This window comes from Capsicum annuum, chromosome 6 (assembly GCF_002878395.1).
Source record: "Capsicum annuum cultivar UCD-10X-F1 chromosome 6, UCD10Xv1.1, whole genome shotgun sequence".
In the NCBI taxonomy this organism is placed as follows: domain Eukaryota; kingdom Viridiplantae; phylum Streptophyta; class Magnoliopsida; order Solanales; family Solanaceae; genus Capsicum; species Capsicum annuum.
The window spans coordinates 43,035,165-43,053,249 of NC_061116.1; positions in this window are offsets into that span (position 1 = coordinate 43,035,165).

Here is an 18,085-nt window from a genome sequence, read left to right on the forward strand (position 1 = left end):
TCTTGGATCGTAATATTTTTGGGAACAAACTTCTTCTATCTTCTGGGTTCCTGCTTGTCCTTTCTCTTATGAAGGTTGTGGATAGGCGCTACTCTTGTTTCGGTAGAAGAAATGCTTAACTCCATGGCATGAGAACAGGTAGCTAACTCTTCAATGGATATTAGTTTAATGTCTTACAAGCTATAGAGAAGCTCCCAGTTCATTTCTTGGATGCACATCTCTTTGCAAAATTTTCAATGAGCCTATTTTTGTAGTTTAGGCTCCTATTTCTACATCGATTGATGAAGTAAATAACTAGATCATCCTTTATTTAATAAGTATTAATGAGCTCTATCATGCTTACTGTACACCTTGTGCTATAAAACTGATTCAGGAACTCATGCTCCAGTTGCTCAAAGCTATCAATAAATTAGGCTTAAGGTTCGTGTACCAATCAAAGGCGTTTTTCTTTAGGAATGGACAAAAAGTTTGATAAGATAATCACCATAAGTTCCAGCACTATTACATGTCTTAATAAAGTGTGGGACTTATTGTTTTAGCTTTCTTTGCCCTCAAATTATTGAAATTTTTGGGGTTAATAGCCGACAGGCATTTTGAAGCTATCAATTCTTATAGTGTAGAGCTTAGTGTATGTCAGGGAAGACTTAGTGGCAACATTATACTTGTCTGTAGGGCGTTATGCCTCAAATCCTATTGGGACAGACAGGTACCGTAGCTGTGAAAGCCCGAGAGAACTGATCCATGCCCTTGTACTCCTCATGCATATAACTATAATAACCAAAGGTTTTACAATACATGGATATAATGTATTGATGAGAAATAAATGGCATACCCAAAACTATATATATACCAGACTTGGACGTTAGAGCCATAACATCTAAAAGATAAGACACTATCATGCTTAACTTTACATTAGTCCCTAAAGCCTCTAAAAGATACATAGATATCTGGTTAAGGTCGGGACAAATCCCCGCCTTACTCTTGACTACTGTACAATACCAAAATATATGAAACAAACTCGGAAATCCCCAAATCAATTTGGAGCTCACCAATAGCCACTGGATATCCTGGGCTCCTAATGAGAAGGTGTATTTACTGAAGCACCTATGCCTGCATCATGAAATATAGGTCCCCCATAAGGGGCGTCAGTACAAAAGTATGTACTGAATATGTAAGGCTAAAAGTAACCACACATGATATAGGAGCTCAACGAAAATCAGATATAAGTGTACAAATAGTACTAGTAGACCACTTTTATATATACTTGTAGGGTAAGGTTCATTACATTACTTTCTTCATTTTACCTTTCTTACTTTATAATCTTTGTAAGTCATATGATACAAATAACCAGATGATCAGTGGTAAATAAACAAATCGGGATCGGCCTATGCTAGTTACGCCCCTGAACTGCCACCCGTAAATAAATATTGGAATCGGGCCATGCTAGGCTTATTTCCCTGAGCTGCCACCCACATATAAATTATTGGGATCGGCCCATGCTAGGCTTATGCCTCTGTTTTAAGCCATCTATTTAGCTGTATTTTTAACCTCAAAATGGGTCAAATGGGTCCATGTAGGTGATGCACCTACTTAAAAAGATCAAGCTTCTCAAAAGGTCAAAATAGGTGATGCACAAACTTGATTAAGTTATTATTTGGGCTCAATTAAATTGGGCCTTTGGTAGATTTAATTGTTGCGCCATTTTTTCATTTCCTTTTCTTTTACTAAAGTTAGGCCCAAATGAGTACCTTAGCATAGGATCAAATATGATCCATAACCTTTGGTCCATTAACTTGGTCCATATATCTCAATTAGGTGACTTACCAATTAGCTTAATTAAGTCAAACAAAAACCTCAATAAAATACTCTATTTTTAGTTCTTAATCCCTTGGATCTAACTTAAAACTTATAAAAACTTGGTCACTTTAAACTTTAGATTCAAATACTAGCTTACGATCCCAAGTTTAAATAGTTGTATCAATGTTAACTTGATCGCGTCATATTAAAATATACGGGTAGCATTTATAATTCCATCTACACCACTAATACTTGAATAATAAATCTCATCTGTTACCTATACCATAAGGCTATACCAAGTTTCGTATAATTTGAACAAGTACATGCAAAATATGAGATGTTACATCCTCCCCCCTTAGGAACATTCGTCCTCGAATATTAGCATAATTGTCTAACTAAAACAAGGTTAAGCCTAAGTTTAATACTCATGTTATCACGTAGTACCAATATATTACACTTACTTATTATTTCCCCAATTCAGCATCTTGAACTTTCTCTGCGCATTTGAACAAATGGGGGTACTTGGATTTCATCATTTCTCCAGCTTCCCATGTTATCTCTTCTACTTGTTGGTTTCTCCAAAAGACTTTTATAGACGCTATTTTCTTATTCCTTAACTTCTTAACTTGTCGATCTATGATAGAAATAGGTATTTCTTCATAGGTTAGATCTTTCGTAACTTGTACATCTTCAGTAGGCGTAATATAAGATAGATCTCCCATGCACTTTCGAAGCATTGAGACATAAAATACTGGATTAACTATTGAGAGCTCGTGGAGTAGTTATAATTCATAAGTGACTTGGCCAAACCTCCGAGTAATCTTATATGGGCCTATATAATGTGGGCTTAGTTTTCCTTTCTTACAAAATCTCATAACCCCCTTCATTGGTGACACTTTCAAGAATACCTAATCACCTATAGCAAACTCTAGCCCCTTTTTTCTAACATCTATTATGACGTGTCGACTTTGGGCTGTTTATAGCACCGTTGGATTACTTTAACCTTTTTCATAGCTTGATGAACAAGATCTAGCCCAAACAAATCAGTTCCACCCACTTCAAACCATCCAATTGCTAATCTACACTTTCTTTCATACAAAGTTTTATATGGTGCCATTTTGATTCTTGAATGATAGCTATTGTTGTAGGCAAACTCAATGAAAGGTAAATGATCATCCCAACTACCTTTAAATTCCAATACACAAGCTCATAGCATATCTTCAAGTTTTTGAATGGTACGGTCCGCTTGTCCATCTGTTTGAGGGTGAAAAGTTATACTTAAATTAATTTGTGTTCCCAAATTTCTCTAAAAAGACTTTAAAAAATTTATAGTAAATTGAGCTCCTCTATCTAATATAATATAGACTGGTACTCCGTATAATCAAACTATCTCTTTGATATACAATTTTGCATATTCTTCAACTGTAAAAGTGGTCCTAACTGGTAGGAAGTGTGTTGATTTGGTAAGACTATCAACTATCACCTATATGGAATCAAACTTTTAAGATGTACGAGTCAAACTAGTGATGAAGTCCATGTTGATAATATCCCACTTCCAGATTGGAAGATCTATACATTGCATATAATTCCCAGGCTTTTGGTGTTCTACTTTAACTCTTTGATAATTTGGACATTCGGCTACAAATTCTGTAATGTTATTCTTCATGTCATAATTGAAGAATATATTTTAGTTGACCTTGGATGGATGGAATACCTTGAATGATGTGCCTCTGTCATAATTCTCTTTCTTAGCCTATCTACATTAGACAAACACAGTCTGTTTTGGCATCGAAGTACTCCCTCTTGTGTAACCTTAAATGCCTTTGTCATACCATATTGTACATTCTCCTTAAGCCATAATAGAAGAGGATTTGTATATTGATTCTCTTTTACTTTGGCTACTGATGAAGATTCTGGCGTATTATACACAATAATCCCTTCATTTGGTGTTTCAAGAAGATGAACCCCTCAATTAGCTAGTTGGTGTAGATCCTTAGTCATCCCTTGTCATTCCATAGGCTGTCCATAAATTCCCACCATAGCCTTACAACTTAATGAATCAGCTACCATATTTGCTTTTTCTGGTGATACAAGATATCAACATCATAGTCTTTTAATAGCTTAAGTCATCTTCGCTGCCTTAAATTTAGGTCCCTTTAATTAAAAATCTATTTCAAACTCTTGTGGTCAGTTATATGTCAACATGCATCCCATACAAGTAGTGACGCCATATCTGTAAGGCAAATATAATCGTTGCTAGCTCTGGATCATGCTTTGGATAATTCTTCTCATATGGCCGTAATTATCTTGAGGCATATGCTATGACTTTACTATGATTTATCAACACACACCCTAAGCCAATTCTTAAACCATCACAATACACTGCATACCCTTCTATGACTTCTGGAAGTACCAATATGGGTGTAGAAGTCAACTTATTCTTCAGATCTTGGAAACTCCTTTCAAATACATCATTCCATTGAAACTTGGACAATTTGTGTGTTAGCTTTGTTAAAGGAGCAAAAAGTAAAGAAAATACTTCAACAAACCTTCTATAATAACCTACTAACCCAAGAAAACTACAAATCTCTATAGGTGTTGTAGGTCTTGGCTAGTTCTTCACGGCTTCTATCTTTTGAGTGTCAACCTTTATTCCTACATTAGATACAATATGACCCAAGAATGCCACAGATTTTAACCAAAACTCATATTTAGAGAACTTTTCATATAGATTATGATCACAAAGAATCTGCAACACCTATTGTAAGTGACTAGCATGGTCCTCCTTTGATCTCTAATAAACCAGTCTATCATCTATACAAACTATCACGAACACATCTAAGAATGACTTGAACACCCTATTCATCAAATTCATAAAATATATAGGAGCATTAGTTAGCCCAAAGGACATGACTAGAAACTTGTAATAATCGTACCGTGTTCGAAAGGCTGTCTTGGGTATGTCCTTCTCTTTGACCCTCACTTGGTGATAACCTGACCTCAAATCGATCTTTAAAAAACACTTGGTGCCTTGAAACTGGTTGAATAAGTCATCAATTCTCAGAAAAGGATATTTGCTCTTAATAGTCACCTTATTCAGTTGTCGTTAGTCAATACACATTCTTAATAAGCCATCTTTCTTACGCAAAAAATAACATTGGTGCACCCTAGGGGGGCATACTAGGACTTATAAATCCTTTTTCTAGCAAGTCTTTCAATTGCTCTTTCAACTCTCGTAATTCTGTCGGGGCCATTCGATATAGAATAATTGATATTGGCTGAGTACCTAAAATCATATTAGTACCAAACTCCACTTCTCGTTCTGGAGGCAAACCTGGAAGATCTTCAGGAAATACATCAGGAAATTCATTTACCACTAGAATAGCTTGAAGAGTTTATGGCTCCACATCTGTATCTTTTACTCTAACCAAATGATATATGTAACCTTTAGAAATCATCTTTTTTCCTTAAAATAAGAAATAAATTTACCTCTTGGGGCACCAATATTACCCCTCTATTCAAGGACTGCCTCTCTTGGAAAATGGAAATAGTCCCTCTTATTTCGGCAATCTACTGTGACATAACAAGCCAACCAATTCATACCCATTATAACATCAAAATCTACCATTTCTAACTCAATAAGGTTATCCATTGTATCGCTACCATAAATAGTTATTATATAATTTCAATACACTCTCCTAACTATAATAGATTTACCAACCGTTGTAGACACTTCAAATAGCTTAACTAGCAATTCTGGTGTTTTTTTAAACTTTCCAGCAACCAATGGAGTGACACATAAAAATGTAGAACTCAGATAATTAATGCATATACATCATATGAAAAGATGGACAAGTACCTGTAATCATATCCGTAGAAGCCTCTAAATTTTGTCGATTCGCTAAAGCATATGTATGATTCTAAACTCCGCTAGAGCTAGCTTCTCCTTTAGCACCTCTACCATGACCCATAGGTTGTACTCCCCTACCTGAATAAGGCATCAATGATAATGATGCAACGGTTGATCCAGTAGGTCGTGTCATACCACCTATGCTTCTTTATGGGCATTTTCTCATCATATGCCCCGACGTACCATACTAAAAGCAAAAATTTGTCCCAAACCAACATACACCTAAATAAAGATTTCCACATTATTTACATGGCTACCGAGAAGGTCTTAATTGGCTCATACTCCCTTGCTCTTGATTCCCCACTATTCATGAACTCTGAGTCTCACTTTTTTGTCCAAACTGGTTGCCTTTAAACCCTTAAAACTATGGTGGAGCAATAGCTGCAGAATAAGAAGATAATGGCTTAGGCGGTCTATTAGAAAACTAAGGCCTAAACTCTCGTTGGGATGTCATAAATTTCCCCATAGATCTGACCCTTTTGGAATACCCCCTTTTCAATTCTCGTGTTCTTTTTCTTTGATTTTGATCCTCTATTTTTTAAAAAAAAAACTTGTATCCTTGCTATGTCCATGTCTTTTTTCAAATCAGCAATAGTACAATTTCTAACCAGATATGGATCTAATCTATCCATATATCGATGAACTCAATCATTGATAGTAGCTACTATATTAGTAGCATACCTAGACAAAGAGTTAAACCAGAGGCTATACTCCCTTATGCTCATATTTCCTTGGCGAAGATTTAGGAACTGATCTGCACGATCCTCTCGGATTTCAAATGGAAAGTAATGATCAAGAAATGCCTCTTTGAACTCTTTCCAAGTAGCTGAAGGTGCATCGATACCCCTAGATCATTTCCAGTCTTCATGCCAAAATATAGCCTCCTCTTTGAATCTATATGCTGCTAGCTCAACTATTTCTTTACCCGATACATGCATGACATCTAGAGCCCTTTGGATTTGATTAATAAAGTCCTGTGGGTCTTCATTAATATTTGATCTGGTGAATGTGGGAGGATCTAGCTTAAGGAAATCCTGTATCTGTAGGCTAGCTGCCCTATCTGCACCACTAGAACCTGTGGTTGGAATAGTTTGTCCTTGAGCTTGTCTAGCAACTATAGGATCCAATAATTGTACCGCATTCCTTAGATCTTGCTCAGTAGCATTAATAGGTAGTTCTAAGAATTTTCCCTTCTTAGCTCTTCTATAAATAAAGCAGTAGAAGAAATTAGTGATACAAACTCAGCTTGAGCCTCACTTTGATTAACTTGCCTAGGTGGTGACTTGTTGGTCCTTTCTTCAGCAGCCACATCTATTCGCTTACCTGTATTATTACTCCTTCTTATAATCAACATCTTTACTATAATAAAAGAAAAAAATAAATTCAATGGTTAAATATGACTTCACCTACAACATGGGCTCTATTGTACGATCTAAGATATGAAGAAAAAGAGAAAACCCCTAAATGTCCCATAGCCTTCTGTTTATAGATATGGTGCACAGCACACCCATAAATAAAACTCTATGTAGACACGACTTTATAGACTCTCTAGGATGACTTGCTCTTATACCACTTTTGTTACTCCTCAAATCCCGTTGGGGCAGACAAGCACCCATAGCCGTGAAGGCCCAAGAGAACCAATCCATGACCTTGTACTCCTCATGCATGTAACTATAATAACCAAAGGTTTTACCATACATAGATAAATGCATTGATGAGAAATAAACGACATGCCCAAAATTATATATATACCAAACTTGGCCGTTGGGGCCATAATATCTAAAAGATAAGACACCATCATGCTTAACATTACATTAGTACACAAAGCCTCTAAAAGATACATAGACATTTGGTTAAGGTAAGGATAAACCCCCGCCTTACTCTTGACTACTGTATAATACCAAAATATATGAAACAGAATCGAAAAGCCCCGAATCAATCTAGAGCTCACCAATAGCTGCTGGATACCATGGGCTCCTACTGAGAAGGTGTATTTACTAAAGCACCTGTGCCTGCAGTATAAAATATAGGTCCTCCATAAAGGACGTCAGTATGAAAGTATGTATTGAAGGAGCTCAACGAAAATCAGATGTAAGTCTACAATAGTACTAGTAGACCACCTTTATATATACTTGTAGGGTAAGGTTCATTACATTTCTTTCTTCATTTTACCTATCTTACTTTATAATATTTATAAGTCATATGATACAAATGACCAGCTGATCAGTGGTAAATAGAAAAATTGGGACCCTAAGCTACCACCCATAAATAAATATTGGGATTGGCCCATGCTAGGCTTATGCCCCTGAGCTGCCACCTACATATAAAGTATCGGAATTGGCCCATGCTAGGCTTATGCCCCTATTTTTGGCCATCTATTTATCTTTATTTTGGACCTCAAAATGGGTCAAATGGGTCCAAGTAGGTGATGCACCTACTTAAAGAGATCAAGTTGCTCAAAATGTCAAAATAGGTGATACACCTACTTGATTAAGTTCTTATTTGGGCGTAATTAACTTAGGTTTTTGGCAGATTTAAGTGTTGGACCATTTCTTTATTTCCTTTTCTTTTACTTAAGTTAGGCCCAAATGAGTACCTTAACATAGGATCAAATCTGATCCATAACCTTGGGTCCATCAACTTGGTCCATATATCTCAAGTAGGCGACTTACCAACTAGCTTAGTTAAGTCAAGCAAGCACCTCAATAAAATACTCCATTTTCAGTTCTTAATCCCTTGGATCTAACTTAAAACTTTTATATACTTGGTTACTTTAAACTTTAGATTCAAATACTAGCTTACGATCCCAAGTTTAACTAGTTGTATCGACGTTAACTTGGCCGCATCACATTAAAACATACGGTTAGCATCTTTAATTCCATCTACACCATTAAAACTCACGTAATAAATCTCATCCATTACCTATACCACAAGGCTATACCAAGTTCCATATAATTAGAACAAGTATAAGCAAAATACGGGATGTTACAGAGGGTCCCTTTAATAAACTATTTCAATTGATCAATAATGATCATTCCATCATAAGAGACTTGTACTTCTATAGTAGGTGGGCTTTTTAATAAGATGTTCTATTTCATGCACTGTTAGAGCTTTCCCAGGTGTATGGCTAGAAACTCTGTATCAATCTAAGTATTGATAAAATATATGAAATAAGTGTTTTGTGTAATTTGACTATTTTACCCCTCCCCATGGTTGCATTGTGGTATTTCTGGAGTGTGGGGATAATTGGCATGATTTTTGATACATTTTAGTGCCATTTATGTGATTTTGTAGTTTTCAGCGGCTTTAAGAGCCTTATAGTTGATTTCTATGGATATCTTTTGATGCGTAAGACAGATGGCAAAATAAATTGTACCAATAAATTCAGAATATCAATTTTAGAGTGGTAACATAGTTGGTGTGGTTTTATGGTTTTTAAATCTCATTTTGACCCTCGGTTTGGAATGTTGTGATTTTGGATTTTAGGGGTCAACTTTGTAAAAATGATATTTTTTTTAAAATATCTGATATCTCCATTGATTCTGGATCATCAAATTTGATAGGTTAGCATAGTTATTCTGCATTTATAAGATTTTGAAAGTATTTCGAGGGGCCCACAGAGACTTAAAAATTCACCAAGTCCCCAGCTGGTGCACCTGCGATCGCGATTGGGTAGTAGACAGGAATGCCATCATAACCCTTGTTTTTGGGTCATAACAATCTCTGTCTATTAAGCCATCCATCATATCCATCAATTTATCAATCTGAGCATCTTGATTTTGCATATATTTGGTTAGACCATCAATTTTCTTTTCCAGGTTTGCAAACTGCTCCTCCATAGGTGAGACATTACCATTGCTTGCATGATCATTGGAGACATTAGAGAGGAACACAAATTATCACATAAATTGATCTTCGAAGTGCTCAGCATATACGATATAAGTGGAGATGATATGTTGGTTGAATGACTATCATTCTTGTACCAGAGTTGTTTTAACTAAAGAGCTCAAGTAGAGCTATAGTCTTCTCAATCGTCTCTACTGCATTGCTTTCTTCTTTTGCAATATCTGTATGGGACCTCACTCTTTTTGGTTTTGAAGATCCAAAAATTAGAGTTGGTACAAAAGACATTTGGTGAGTTTGTTGTCCTAACATGTTGTCTTTGCTCTTTGTGATTGCTCCAAAGCTTTCAAAAGTAACACCAATGATGCTTTCTACTTCAGCAGAGAATTTGAAATCAGCATCCTTGGAGGCAACCAATTAAGAATTGACCTTCTTGAAAGTTATTTCAGTGTTCTTAAACTTTGGTGTTGGAAAAATTGAGATGGGAGGTAGAGATTGTCCCTTTGGGCGTGCCATAATTTGTTAGACGATAAAATTTGAGTCGAAAAATAATAATCAGAACAAGAAAAATCACAATAATTATTTTATTGATTTTAATATCTGAGCATTACAATCTCTATGAATCATCTAATTCCCTTTTTCTCATATAAATTCTAGGCCCTTCGAGCCTGATCTTGACTGTTGTTGAACTTGATGGATTTGATCTTGACTTATACTTTAAATTCAAGGGCTTCTTAAATCTTATGGTCTTGATCTTGAATCTTGATAAACTGAATCTTGATTTGTGGATTTAATGAACTTGATCTCAACTTGTACTTGAATGTAAGGGCCTTTGAGTTTATTCTTGAGTCTTGTGATCTTGATATTGAATTCTAATAAATTGAATCTTGAATATGTGAATTTGTAGAGAAACCTGCGTACTTTGATCCATGAGTTTTCTCTTATTTCTTGTTAGAATTGTTGGTCTTTTTCTGTATTATGAGTCATATATTTATAGTTATGGAAACCATAGTAAGTACAAGCTCTTTTCGACCAATCGAAATTAAGTGATATAGCCATATTTGATTGGTAGAAACACATTAACTTGCCACACAATGTGTTTTCATTAGTCTTTAATTGTGTCATAATTTTCATTTTGATATGTGTCATGATCATATTGGTTAATTCACTTGACTTGGAATGCTACATTATTTGACACGTGGCCTCAAATTGGGCCTCTAGAATACATAATATCTTGGGCTTATCGAAGTGCTGTCATTATTTGTATCCAAATTAATGAATTAGCCCAATAAAATTTAGACTTAATTAAATCCACCTTTTTTGAATTTAAATAATTAATTTAATTATATTAATTCATGATATTTATTTAGATTAATATAATTAAAATTCATATGATCACAACCTATTTAGCCAAGTTTATATAATCAGCTTATTTTGAGAAGTGCTTTTCTCAAAAGTATTTTTAAAAAATATTTTTAGTGAGAAACAGTTTGTGTTTGACCAACGAATTTAAAAAAATACTTGTCAGCAACAATTAGTGTTTGATCAAGTTTTAAAAATATATTTTTCTCAATAATGCTTTTGAGAGATGCTACTTTTTAGCTCATGAAAAAGTGCTTTGTGTTTGGAATATTGTGGACATCCATGTGTCCATTGTGGAGGCCATATGGCATCTCCTTAGTTTGGCTTATGCCAACTAAGGCTCCACCTCTTCAAATAGGAATTATCCATATATTGGCTATAAAAGCCATATTATTATGTAGAAAAATGAAAGGTGTGGAAGATTAATATATCAAAAATCTCCCCTGTTTCTATATACTTTGAGTTACATTTTACTTTAATTTTATATCACGTTATCAGCATGAGCCTCTGTAAAAACTTTTCAATAATATTTAAAGATTAGTATTTTATTTTCTTAAATAATGTCTAATATTTTTAAACGTGAATTTAGTGTCTTAGATATATCGGACAAAACTTATATGTCCTGGGCACTGGATGGAAAAATATATTTCAATGTGATGGGTCTGGCAAACACCATAAAAAATGACAATAAGACATCAAATCAAGACAGGGCTAAGGCCATGATATTTCTCCATCATCATCTTAATGAAGGTCTAAAAATGGAATACCTCACAATTAAGAATCCACTTATATTGTGGAATAATTTAAAAGAAAAATATGACCACCTGAAGATGGTCGTCCTTCCACAGGCACATTATGAGTGGACTCATTTGAGGTTACAAGACTTTAAAAATATAACTAATTATAATTCTACGATATTCTGAATTAAATCGCAGTTGAATTTATGCGGAGAAAGTAAAACTGATCATGACATGTTTGAGAAAACATTCTCTACTTTTTCCATCTCGAGTATGCTCCTGTAGCAGTATCGAGAAATGGGATTTAAAAAGTATTCTGAATTGATGGCTCATCTTCTTGTTGTTGAACAACATAATGAGCTTTTAATGAGAAATCATGAAAGTCGACCTCCTGGTACTGCTCCATTCCCTGAAGTGAATGCTACATATTTTCACCAAACTAGGTGTGAAAGAAGACCTGACCTCAGTCATGGAGGTAGATATTATAATCAGGGTGATCGCCTTGCAATAAAAAATGATCCTCAACACTAGCAGTGCAAAAAGAAAAGTGAAGATCCTGAAGTAGTGCCAAGGACGAACACTAAAAATAGATGTTGTCGATGTGGAGCAAAGGGACACTTGTCTCATATCTATCGTATGCCAAAGCATCTGGTGAAGCTCTATCAGCCATCCCTTAAGAACACAGATAATGACGTTAAGGCAAACTTTATCTCTGAAGATAATGTTAAGCCCATGAATTTAAATGCCTCAGATTTCTTTACAATCCCCGAAGGATATGTTAATTATCCTGTAGATGATGAATATTAAATAGTCTGATTGTTTTACTTTCCTGTTTAGTTGTATTAGTTTATATTTTTGTTAATAGTATCTCACTACTCTTGTAAATTGATAAAGTTTGTGTAATACGTTATGTGCTAGTAATATTATAATGTTTACATTGTTTATGTTTTCATCTTGAAGAATATATGAATACTCCTGAAGTAGAAAATTGGAAATTTAGTCCTGAAGTAGTAAATCTGAAACTAAAGATATGATAGAGAAAATTCTCTACAACTATATGTATACCTCGATTTACTCCTGAAGTAGCACAATATTGAAAGAAGTCCTAAGGTATCATCGTTTGATATGCTTAAGGCACATTATAATAATTATATTTCCTTCTCGAAGAATGAAAACTTTATAAATTGTTAATTATCTTTCATTCTCAAGAAATAAGAATTTTTGATAAATGTTATAATTACAGATCCATTTCCTTAGGTGAATGTGATATTTAGTAAGGTATAGAAATGTGCACTTGATTGTGAAAACCATATTCAAAAGAAGTAGAAAGAATTATTTTGAAATTTACTCCCGAATTAGTAGGTCTGGAATTTATCTTAAATCTACTCATGAAATAATAGAACCTTGAAATTTACTCCAGAAGTAGTGAATCTGATATTTACTTGTGAAGTAGTAAATTTGATATTTACTCTTGAAGTAGTAAGATTGTGTACTATTAAAATCTTGTAAAATACTCTCGAAGTAGTAGACCTTTTACTCTAGTAAATAATTCATGCCATGATAAATTTGGAGTTGACTAGTTTAAATAATTCTATTTGTTGTCTGAATGATTTTGTCATCCTGAAGATGAGCATATTGAGTTTTAGACATATAATGAAAAACTAGAAGATTCTTCAAGAACTATTACTTGTTTTCATCATAAGCTAATTGAACCAGCTAAATGTTGGGATTAAATTCCCTAAATTCTGGAAAACGTAAAAGGTGAATAAGGGCCCATTCACCTGTCATTTGATATGATGCATCCATAAGATGGTCACATGTATGTTTATTGTCAACCTGTAGTTTGACATTCATAAAGTTGCCTTCTCAATTAAATTGAGTCAAGAGCATAATTTTCAGATAATGTAGTCAAGACAATTGGTCTTGATAATGTTGGTTATATTCAAGTTGGTTTAGCATTGAATGCCTCATATAAATAGCTAAATCATTACTTATGAGAACAAAGATAAAAAGTATTTGTCTGTAATATATATTGCATACAATAGCACTTGCGTGTATTAGACCAATAAATTTTGATCAATTTTTCCCTCTCAATTGGTTCAGGGTCAGGAACCATAGATTTTTCATCTAATAGCTTTTTGACAAACAGTATGTAATTAATAGATATACCAGGATTCACAAAAATGGATTCTCCAAAATATATTAGAGTATATGTTAGTTTTCCTAACATAAGGGAGAGATAATAAACAGCTAAGAAATATATTGTGAATTATCGATAGTATGATCCTCATTTAAAAGATAATTCTAGTCAATGCCAGAAGCATTTGCTGATCCAAAATTGATTTTATATTTAGCTGCAGATGTTCCTACTGTGTGTCCCTGAATGACAGAGTCTATAGCATGCATAAAGCATGGTAGATAATTTGGTTCTAAATAAAATAATTCTTGAAAAGAAAATGGAGAAAATGATCATAATAAAGAGGCAATATGCTCTTGAAGAGCGGCGACATAACTCTTCGTGAAACCTCCAGAAGAGGTTCAGATACTTGAAAATAATGAAGTGATGAGATCTCAATAAGTTATGTCGTAATGTGAATCGATACAAATGATATATTATCGATGATATCTTTAGTACAATAGCACGCAATATTATATAATATTATGAGGATCTGAATTCTATGTTTATTTAAGCATACTGACATAGAAATAATTATCAAGTGGAATATGTTTCTTGGTAAGCATAAGGTTTATTTGGCCTGCAGTCCTGACACTAGAAGATGTCATGTATTTAATATTGAATAGTTCACTTGATAATGAAATTTATATGAGAATCCCATAAGGATTAAAGATGCCTGAAGCATAAAGTTTAAAGTCTCGAGAATTATATTTAATCAAACTATAAAGATCGTTATACGATTTAAAACAATCAGAGCGTATGCGGTATAATCGCCTTAGTGAGTACTTGATAAACAAAGGTTACATAAATGATGTCATTTTTCCTTGTATTTTCATTAAGAAAACGACATTAGAGTTTATTATACTCGTTGTTTATGTGGATGATGCAAATCTCATTAGAACTCTAGAAGAGGTCCAGAAGGCAGTTGAATATCTAAAGAAAGAATTTGAAATGAAAGATCTTGGAAAGACAAAGTTTTGTCTTGGTCTGTAGATTGAATATTTAATAGACGGTATCTTCATCCACCAATCTGCCTATACTGAGAATATCGACAAAACACATTCATTAAATAATCTAATGATTGTTCGATCACTTGAAGTAAGTAAAGATTCATTTCGACCTCCAGAAGAGGGTGAAAAGATTTTTGGTCCCAAAGTACCATATCTCAATGCTATTGGTACACTTATGTATTTTACTAATAGTACAAGGCTTCATATAGACCATTCTGTTAATTTGCTAGCTAGGTACAGTTTTCTTTCATGTAGACATTGAAACAAAGGTAAACATATATTGCAATATCTAAAAGGGCATATTGATATGAGCCTGTTTTATACTAACAAAGCTAGTCCAGGTCTTGTTGGTCATGCAGATGCAGGTTGTTTATCTGACCCACATAAAGCACGATCTCAAATAGGCTATGTGTTACATGCGGAGTCACTGCAATATCATGGCGATCGACAAAACAGTCTATCGTTGCTACTTCTTCTAATCATGCTGAGATAATAGCGATCTATGAAGTAAGTAGAGAATGCATATGGCTGAGATCAGTGGTACACTCCATCAAAGAGATATGTGGCTTGAAGCTCAATATCAAGGTACTCATGGTCATGTTTGAAGACAATGTATCATGTATAGCTCAATTAAAAGGAGGCTTTATAAAGGGAGATAGAACGAAGCACATCTCGCCAAAGTTCTTCTTTACACATAATCTCCAGAAGAATGGTGATATTGATGTACAACAAATCCGTTCAAATGATAATCTAGCAGATTTATTCACCAAGTCTTTACCAACTTCAACTTTTAAGAAGATGGTAAACAAGATTCAAATGCGAATACTGAATCAGTTGAATCAGAGTCTTCATCAGCAGAGTAAGAATACTCACTGTACTCTTTTTTCCTTAACCAAGGTTTTTATCCCATTGGGTTTTTCTGATAAGGTTTTTAATGAGGCAGTACTAAATGCGTATTCAGTAAATCTTTCTTTACATGTACATCCAAGGGGGAGTGTTATGGAATATTGTGGACATCTATGTGTCCATTGTGGAGGCCATATGACATTTTCTTAGTTTGGCTTATGCCAACTAAGGCTCCACCTCTTAAAATAGGACTTATCCATATTGGCTATAAAAGACATGTTATTATGTAAAAATGAAAGGTGTGAAAGATTAATATATCAAAACTCTCCCCTGTTTCTATACACTTTGAGTTACATTTTACTTTAATTTTATATCATTTTGCTAAATTATTTTCATAAAAAAATGGGACAAACAACTAAATTTTTTCAAAATAACTATTTTTGAAAAAAAATAATTTGGCCAAACGGGCTAAAAGTTACTACATCTATATCTATAATATATTAAAAGTGTGAAGATCCTTAGAAAAGTGAATTGAACTTTTTGTCCTTCATTAAAAGATTTCACAATAAACAAAATCGTCTTTTCAATATTTGCTTTAATTAATTATATACTAATATTTATAATTGGAAATTAATCAATGTCCTTATTTGATCTAGGTAAGAAATCATAATGTTTAACAATTCTAAATCAATTAGAATTTAACCTACATAAAAATAAATTTATGCACGTATATTTAAGGTAATATTTAAGAACGTCGCCTCTTTCTTTTATGTTTTCCATATTGATCTTATATCAATTATGTGTGGAAAAGTAGAAAGACTTATAAAGCATTGATAGCTTCTGAGTATATATGATAAAGACTTATAAGGCATTGATAGCTTCTGAGTATATATGGTAAGGATCCTTAATCGTGCTTAATTATGTCTAGCACAATCAACTTGCGGTAATCTTTTTGTTGATTTTAGAATTATTTGTTTGATTTATTCATCTATAATGTGTTAAATAGATTATTCAACTATTTCTACATATATTGGTAAGATTTTATTATTGTTTTTTAACATAAGATGTTTGCTAAAAAGAAGAAAATGCAAGTTCTTAATTATGTAATTACTATTTTGTTATTTCATTCAAAATAGATTTTGTGTATCAAGGATAAGATGTTTGCTAAGAAGAACAAAACGTAAGTTCTTAATTATGTAATTATTATTTTATTTTTTATTCTTTTGCATTCAAAACAGGCTCTGATTATCAAGGATAAGATGTTTTCTACAGAGAAGAAAAAGTGAGCTCTTAATTCTGTAATTACTATTTTTTTTTTGCGTTCAAAACAAACTCTGAATATCAAATATAAGATGTTTGCTAAGAAGAAGAAATCATAATTTTTAATTGTCTAATTATTATTTTAGAAGTGTTGTTATATAGAAATAATTACTTGTATATATGTGTGCTTAATAGTGCATCTTGACGTTTTTTAAGGAGTGAATTAATAAAAATAGATTAGATAATTTCTGTAGGTGAACAAATCTTAGCAACAGTCGACAGATCTTGAACATTTGTTCGTCCTTTTAGTCCTAATCATTATTGTGTAGCGTCTTGCTCATGTTTGCTCATTGCACTAGTCTGACTAATGCTCGAATCACTTCAAAGTGATAGTGATTACGATTTAAGGGAGTACTTTATTGGAAACTGAATGCATGCCATATAGTAGATTTATGATTTAAAATAATTCTCAACCCAACATATATGCTATGTTCCTTCTAGCTTATAAGTTATAATGTGAGTCTATCTGTAGTCGATTTTATAAAAGAATTATTCTTTCTAAATTCGATAACAAACCCAAAACTAAGGAATTAAAAAGACCCTCAGCCTAGAATAAGTAACTTAAGAAGTGAAATACTCCTTCGCCTAAAGAAAAAAAATTAGCTCCTAAACCTAAACTCTTAAATCTGAATTTGTTGATTTTAAAATTAAAAAAACTCTTTTTGTTAATTACTAAGAGCAATCGTGCTTTGTGCCTTACCTAAGTTCTAAATATTTTAAAGAAACGAAAAAAAAATTAAATAAATAAAGAGAAGAACGAATATCAATCTTTAATGGCCTACAACAGTGAGAATATAAAAATATAAAATGTACGATTAGGGTCTCTTTTTCATCAAACGAAAGAGATAGAATGTGTTTCTTAAATCTATTAATTGCTAAGTTAGACACTTAAATAAATGGAGATGAGGAAGTTTGAGTGCGATTTTTCAATGTCAAAAGCATGTACAACTGATAAAATATAACAGTCATTGTGTCAATTTTCATGCAATGAACAAAATCTGACTAGATTGAAGAATATGCACGAAAGCACGAGGAACAAATAGTCTTAGAAGCATTGAAGTTGTGATAGAAAAAGCTAAAAACC